Genomic DNA, 7,091 nt, shown 5'->3' on the forward strand with positions numbered 1-7,091 from the left:
AGATCCCTCTGTTCTTCAATGCCCTCCCCTTCACTGCATACGTCTTGGTTATTCTTACCAAAATAAAGCCCCTCACACTTACCTACATTAAACTCCATCTGCCATCTTTCCAAACAGTCCAAATCCTTTTCTACTCCATGAAAACCCTCCTCACTCTCCACAACTCTTGAAAATAAGCAAAATGTATTACGTTATGTTAAGCTTCTCTTTGAAAATTTTAATTTCACATGCATTAAATGCGTACGTAAATTTCTCATTCAAAGATAATGAAAAATTAATACATAGTATTTTTTTTAATTCCCCCTGCCCAACAACCCAATAGAAAAGAAAGATAACATCTGGAAAGTATTTATAAAAAAATTACTAAAAAACTATCAAATAAAATCTAACAAATTTTCTTGATTTTAGGAGTCAGAAGGTTCAGGTTGGGCGATTACAACTTAATTCCTACAGTTTATAAATAGGATTCCCAAATCTTTCCAAAAATTTCAAATTTGTTACAGAAATTACATGTAATTATTTCAAGTGTCAAGGGACTTGGGGGGTTCTCGTTCAGGAAAACATAGTGAATGGGGAACCACCAGGTTGGATCGGCAGGAAAAGAAAGCAAATTCTATGTTGGCCTTTGTTTCTAGGGTAGGGAGGTGTTGATGGGGCATGGGAGAGACCTCATTTGGAGAACTGCGAAGTTTATCTTAAAAAGGATGTGCTGATGTTGGAGAGAGAGCAGAGATTTACCAGGATGATATATCTCCACTCTTCATTGGAGTATAGAAGAAGGAGAGGAGATTTCAGAAACCTTTCCAATGCTGAAAGGATTGGACAGAAGATGTGAATAATGTTTCCCTTGGATAAAAAGACATTGTCTTAGAATTGGAAGGTACCTATTTAAAGCAGATGAGAAATTTATTTCACCAGAAGGTCATGGAATTTGTTGCTGGATTGTTGAGAGAGTTTAAGTGGTGGGGGGGGGGGGGCGGAATTAATAGATGTTTAATGAGTCAGGGTATCAAGGGATCAGGGGAAAAAGCCATAACTTGGAATGAGAGGAGAGAACTGTTTAGATCAGGGGATAGCAGACACAGTGGGCTGAATGGCCAACTTCTGTTCCTTGTGATTTGACACCATTTTAACTAATGTACCTTTGAGAATTTTAACATCCATCCTTATGTCCTCTGTATTTTGGATGTGAAACAACGGCTGTGCAGGAGAAGCCAGCGAGTTGGTGAGACCAATTGCTCTTCAGACTGGAGGCCTGTGATGAGAGATGTGCCTCAGGGATAGGTGCTGGAACAATAATGTGGTGAATTGGATTAGCAAGTTGGCAGTTGACACCAAGAACGGAGGAGTTGTGGACAGCCAGGACATCTTGCAGAAGGATCTGGACCAGCTGGAGAAAGGGCAGATGGAATTTAATGCAGACAAGTGTGAGGTGTCACATTTTGAAGGGCAAACCAAGAAAAGATAGACACGGTGAACGGTCGGGCACTGAGGAGTGAGGTTGAACAGAGGGACATGGTAAACGGGTGTCATTCCATGCAAGTGCTGTCACAGGTGGATTTGGGCGGGAATTGAAGATACCCAAGTTAACTAAAATTGAAAATTGTAAATGGGGCAAAAAAAGGGATCTATTTCAGAAATGTTTGTGACAACAGAAAATGGCTAAACCAACTTTAGATTAAATGGGAGATTCTTCTTTAGAATTAACCCAAGAAGAACGGACTACTTACTATGTGTGAAGATGGTGGATTAAATTGATGAATGTGCGATATAATTGGGTGAATTATAATTTTTTTTTACATCAGTTGTATTTAACTCCAGGAAAAAAAAAGATAAGGATTTAGTAATTCAGACTAATGTTTTCATTGTGGGATTCAAATTAATACTTTTTTTTGTCTGTCTGGTTGTGTGATAAAGTTAAGCCTTTGAGGATTTATTTGAAACTACTTTAAAGAAACTCTTTTTATGTTCGATCCACTGCTTTTTCTAATGCGGTATATTACAACTTGAACAACGGGATTAAGAATGGATAAACCTCAAATTGAGTTTATTCAGTTAGTATTAGCAGTGGCCAGTAAATGCATTGCGATGACGTGGAAAATTAGGTTTGGTGTTTTCATTCAGCCGCAACGAATTGATATGATTTTTCTCTCCCTCAGTCGAGGGAGTTTGGGGGGGGGGGGTAATTATGGGGAGGGGGGATGGAATATAGTTTTTTTTGGGAAGTTGGTTTATTTTATTTACTATGTATTTTATATGTTCATAAATAAAGTTTAAAAAAAGATACACAACCAGTGTTTCAGGCTTGAGCCTTTTAACAGGGCTACGAGTATCTGTACTCTATAAAGGTTCACTGCTTGATCAGATGAGCTTCTCCAGCATTTGTGTCCTTACAGAATTTGGTTGAGTTACTATATGTGGACATCAGGTCATTTTTTCACCCTTAAACTGTCCATCCACACAGACAGGAACTTCTTTTTCACACAACTACCCCCATTTGGTGAAGTGTGTGGAATATTAGCTGTAGAATATCTTGTTCTGGGAATTATGAAGAAACCATCACACAGACTTTGCCAGAAAGCTGGGAAAGAGAGCTAAAAAGCACATTCCAGACAGGGATCAATTCTCACCTCCTTTACTGAGCCATACATATCCAAATGCCTGCCTGATCTTCAAAACAATGGTGCAAATTGTTAGACCTGATCCAAAGGCTGCAATAAGCCCCCAGCACCACTCAGACCCTGAATGGCATTGTTTCTGCTTTGAAGTGAAGAATTTAAGACTGCTATGAAATTCAGACATTTGGGTAAATTGGAAACCAGAAATCAGGCAGGCAGAGAATGATTACTAACGTGAACTGTGAGCAACTCTTCCAGACTCCTGTTGATTTTTTTTGTGTTCCCTCACCCTAACTGGTACATGAGATTAGATGACCAACAAGAAGTCCTTTCCTTGTCTTTAGGAAGAGGATATGCAAAATGTAAAATACAGTGGCAGATAGAACAGTAACAGGTCATAACAAGCCCTGACCATCTGAAACAGGTCATGGGAATATAAATTTATTCAGTAATGTAGAAATGACTGCAAAAGCTGAGAAATTAGGAATTCATAAACTGAGGCAAAGATGGGATGGAGATTTGAACATAGAAAATGGACTGATCATTATAAATGAGATAGACTGGTTCAATACAATTTTATTCACCAGACACCTCAAAAGAAAATACATGGAATCGGATTTGTTTCAAATGTTAACAAGTCATTTGTACTTTTCTGCATTTGACTTGGCAATGTCCTCAAGTTGGGCAGCTTGGCTGAAATAAGTATTTTTTAAAAAATTCCCACAGGATCCATTAGAAAGAGACGTTAAGGAATTAAATTTAAATTAAAACTGAATATTTACCAGGTTTAAATTGCTGCAAATTGTACAGCTAGAAAGTGCGTGGCCATATCTTGCAAACTGGCTGAGGTTCGGAACTGTTCACCACAGGAAAATAATGTATCGTTCACAAGATGAACATTCTATCTTTGGACCCCACATTTCCTAAAGGTGGGTTGAAGTGAAGGTTTGAAATATTCACAATATTATGGTTAAATAAAACATCTGTTGAAGATCTCTGGTCCCTCATATGGGATGTGGAGAGGGTGGGTCTGGGTAGATCTCAATTTGTATTAATCAACCACATGTATCGGGATTTGAATTATATTCTTGTAAAATTAACAAGAATATAACTAACTCTTAAAAATTAATTTAAAAAAAAACCCTGACCCACACAAATGCCCCTGTTCACCTTGCCATTTTGTAAAAGGTGATGGGGGGAAATCCTGACACAAGGGACAGATTTGAACCTGGGTCACTGTCATTTTCTGTTAAACATGCCAAGGTCAAAATTCGACCGACTGTCCTGCAATATTACACACACGTAAGGTAAGATGGTTACATCAGCAAAAATTAAATGAAATGCTTCTTACAGTCAAGAGCAAAAGAATTCCCTGCAGCCTCCAACTCAGCCCTTGCCCACAAATAACATCCCCCGCCCCCCTCCCCACCCCAATTCTGGGATCAAACCATCAGCAGCCTACACTTTGTTGGAATCTAGGGGTTAAAACATTATGAAAGAAATGATTAATTAATAAGTTGATATGTACTGCATGGTTCAGGGAAAAAGAGGAATGTGATTAAGTGGCAATCACAGCATGGAGCGAAGTTGGCTGAGCAAAATTGTCTGCTCCCAAATACAGGGAGAGAAAATTCATAAAACGATTTAGGAGGAAAGCTCCAACTGAAGGAGGTGGTGAGTAGCACAGGAGACACAGGCCAGACCAGAACAAAGAATGGCCTGCAAGAAACCAAGGGAATGGAAAACCAGTCTAGGAGGAAGATTAAGGCATGAGGAGGTGTTAAAGAGAACAGCAGAAATTGGCCAGACAAGAACAGAAAGGTGATTAGAAATATCGGGTGATGAATTAATTTCTGATCAAAACAACAGGATAGTCTGGCCTGGAGGATCAAGATGGGAGCGCTACACCCCAGGTATCTGCAAAACAGGAGATGACTTGTGATTACCCTTATGCAAAAAGATCTAGCAAAGGAAGCCAACTTTTGTTCTGTATGATAAGGTTGATCTATATAAACTGAGCCAACTGGACAATAGGGGTCAGTCTTGGGGAATAGCTCACTGTGCAGGTGACCTATGAACTAACGACTGACCCAGAGCTCTGTTAAGTTTTATTCTTGTGCTGTGTAATAAATTGACTGTTGAACCGAATACCTTCTCCTATCACTTCATTCAAAGAACACGCTGGACTCAGACCACATACAGACTAAATTAAGAGTAAGGGAAAGCCAGAGTCCGACAACTTCAGAGCCAAACCTCAGGCACAAACATCCCAAAACCATCATCCCAAGACAAGAGCTAAAGTTGCAGGCACCGTAAACCACACACATTAAAGCAACACATTTCTCTGGCTCAATACCCACGAACCACCAGTTTGCAAACTACCCACAAACAGGGGCTTCCACAAACACCGGATTCCTTTCACCCCAACAACTCAAAGAACCACCCCAGAAAAAGCAGCCACAGTAAAACCAGGCTTCCTACCTTCCTCTGATGGCAGCATCACCTCATCTCTGCCTGAAACCTGCAAGTGACGAGAGTGGGGAAACTCTCCTGTTTTAAACCCTGAGCTGGAATCAGGAGGACAATTAATTCAGGTGTGAAATATCTCAGTAAATTGTGGCTGGCCCTTTAAACAAGGCCCATCTCCACCCTTCAAGAGAGCTGCAATTAAGGGAATAGCACCTTTTTAATTTGGAGATGGGAGTTAAAACAGTTTTCTCACCTGTGGCATTGAGATGTTTGAGGAGATGATACTTCTAGATAGGGGAGTGTTAGAGCTTTATGAGAGATTTGTTTGTTTTTGGGGCTAGTCCTTTCAATTTTGGTTTGGAAGCCTTTTGTGGTCTATGACAGCTGAAAACTAAGCAAACTAGGGTTTTCTTTGATCCTGATGGTTGTGCAGCAGTTCAAACTTCTCAAATGCAGAATTTGAGCTGTTTGCTCTCCCAGTGCCCTAGAGCATTGGTTTGGAAATATTTATGCCACAGGTGGTGTTATGGTCCTGTTAAGTCAATGACTCTGAATCAAATCTGGCCCCGTCTGCAAGGGGTTTGTGTGTTAACCCACTCTTTAGTGGAGGAGGCAGGTTAACAGGGGTTTGTGGGGGGGGGGAAATCACAGGTGAATGAGGGGGAATGCACAGAGCTGTTGGGGTGAATAGGAGTGTGAGGCAGGTGTTGGCGAAGGAGAGTGTGTTGCAGGGATGTGTAGCTGAGGACTCACCATCCAATCTCAGACCAGAGGGAAACAGGATTCTTATCGTGCTCACAAATTCCTTCGTCACTCCTCGAACGATGATCAGTATTCTGACTCAAGCGTTTTCTGGCCCTGTGACGACAAGCGGGCCTAACGTTCCAATGGCAAATGAGGCAGGGAGGATGTTTCCTGTAATAGAGGTAGTAAAAGTTCCATTAGAAAGGAATACGTTGCCTTTAACTGATAACATGCGGTGGGGTCTCGGTACATTTGGTGATGTCTGGGATCTATCAATATAAAAAATGAAAATCAAGGCTGGGTCTCTCTGTGAGGGGGGGGGTATCTAATATTTGCTTATGTCATAATCTAATTCATCCCAACTGGCAGTGCGGGCTTTGTTCCCCAAAGTATCCGTATTGGCTGTCCATGGACCATCTCTGTCCCAATGCAGTCCTCAGTGTCACTTGCATTTAAATCAATGATGGCATCAGCACCTTTTGGCCAATTTTAGCTCTGTTTACTCAGTCAATCTGGCAAGTTTAGTTTTTCATTCAGTACTGGTGTCTGGGGTTAAAGGGAGTAGTGGATGATTGATAATTCCTGAAATAATTCTTCATTCATCTTATTTTTTTAAAAATTATTTAATTTCACATATGCATTAAAAACTAATTTTTTATTTGAAATAACATCAAATGAATGCAGAGTGATTAAAAAAATTAACCCCTTGTCTTGGGATGATGGTTTTGGGATGTTTGTGCCTGAGGTTTGTCTCTGAAGTGGACGCTGCTGATGGGTTGATCCCAGAATGGGGGGGGGGGGGGGGGGGGGTGGGGGGTGTTTGTGGGCAAGGGCTGGTTTGCAGGAATTCTCTTGCTCTTGACTGCAAGAACCATTTCATTTAATTTTTGCTGATGCAAAGAAAAAAAGAAAAAACATGTGGATAGTATTTATAAAAATTTACCAAACCTTTCAAATAAAATCTAACATCTTAAATTTCTTGATTTTAGGAGTCGGAAGGTTCATGTTGGGCTTCCAAGTTACTGCCACACATTTTACCCCTAGAACAATTACAGCACAGAAACAGGTCATTTGGCCCTTCTCGTCTGTTCTGAACTAAATACTCTCCTCCAGTACCACCTCTCTGCATTCCCCACCCCTCCAATTTTCTCTTAAATGACAAAATGGACCCTGCTGCCACTATTTCACCCGGAAGCTCACTCCACTCAGCCACCATTCTGAGTCAAGAAGTTCCCCCTCACGTTACTTCAAAATTTTTGC

At 40.6% G+C, this 7,091-nt stretch overlaps 1 long non-coding RNA gene across 1 annotated transcript; it reads right to left on the reverse strand.

Annotated features, from left to right (window-relative positions):
* Positions 1-82: 82 nt before the first annotated feature.
* LOC138751052 (uncharacterized) lies at positions 83-5,977 on the reverse strand. The gene is made up of 3 exons (XR_011349682.1): positions 5,841-5,977; positions 1,143-1,287; positions 83-165 (listed from the first exon to the last, which is right to left on the reverse strand). It is a non-coding gene; the product is annotated as an uncharacterized lncRNA (long non-coding RNA).
* Positions 5,978-7,091: the final 1,114 nt, after the last annotated feature.

This window comes from Narcine bancroftii, unplaced genomic scaffold, assembly GCF_036971445.1.
Source record: "Narcine bancroftii isolate sNarBan1 unplaced genomic scaffold, sNarBan1.hap1 Scaffold_630, whole genome shotgun sequence".
Lineage (NCBI taxonomy): Eukaryota > Metazoa > Chordata > Chondrichthyes > Torpediniformes > Narcinidae > Narcine > Narcine bancroftii.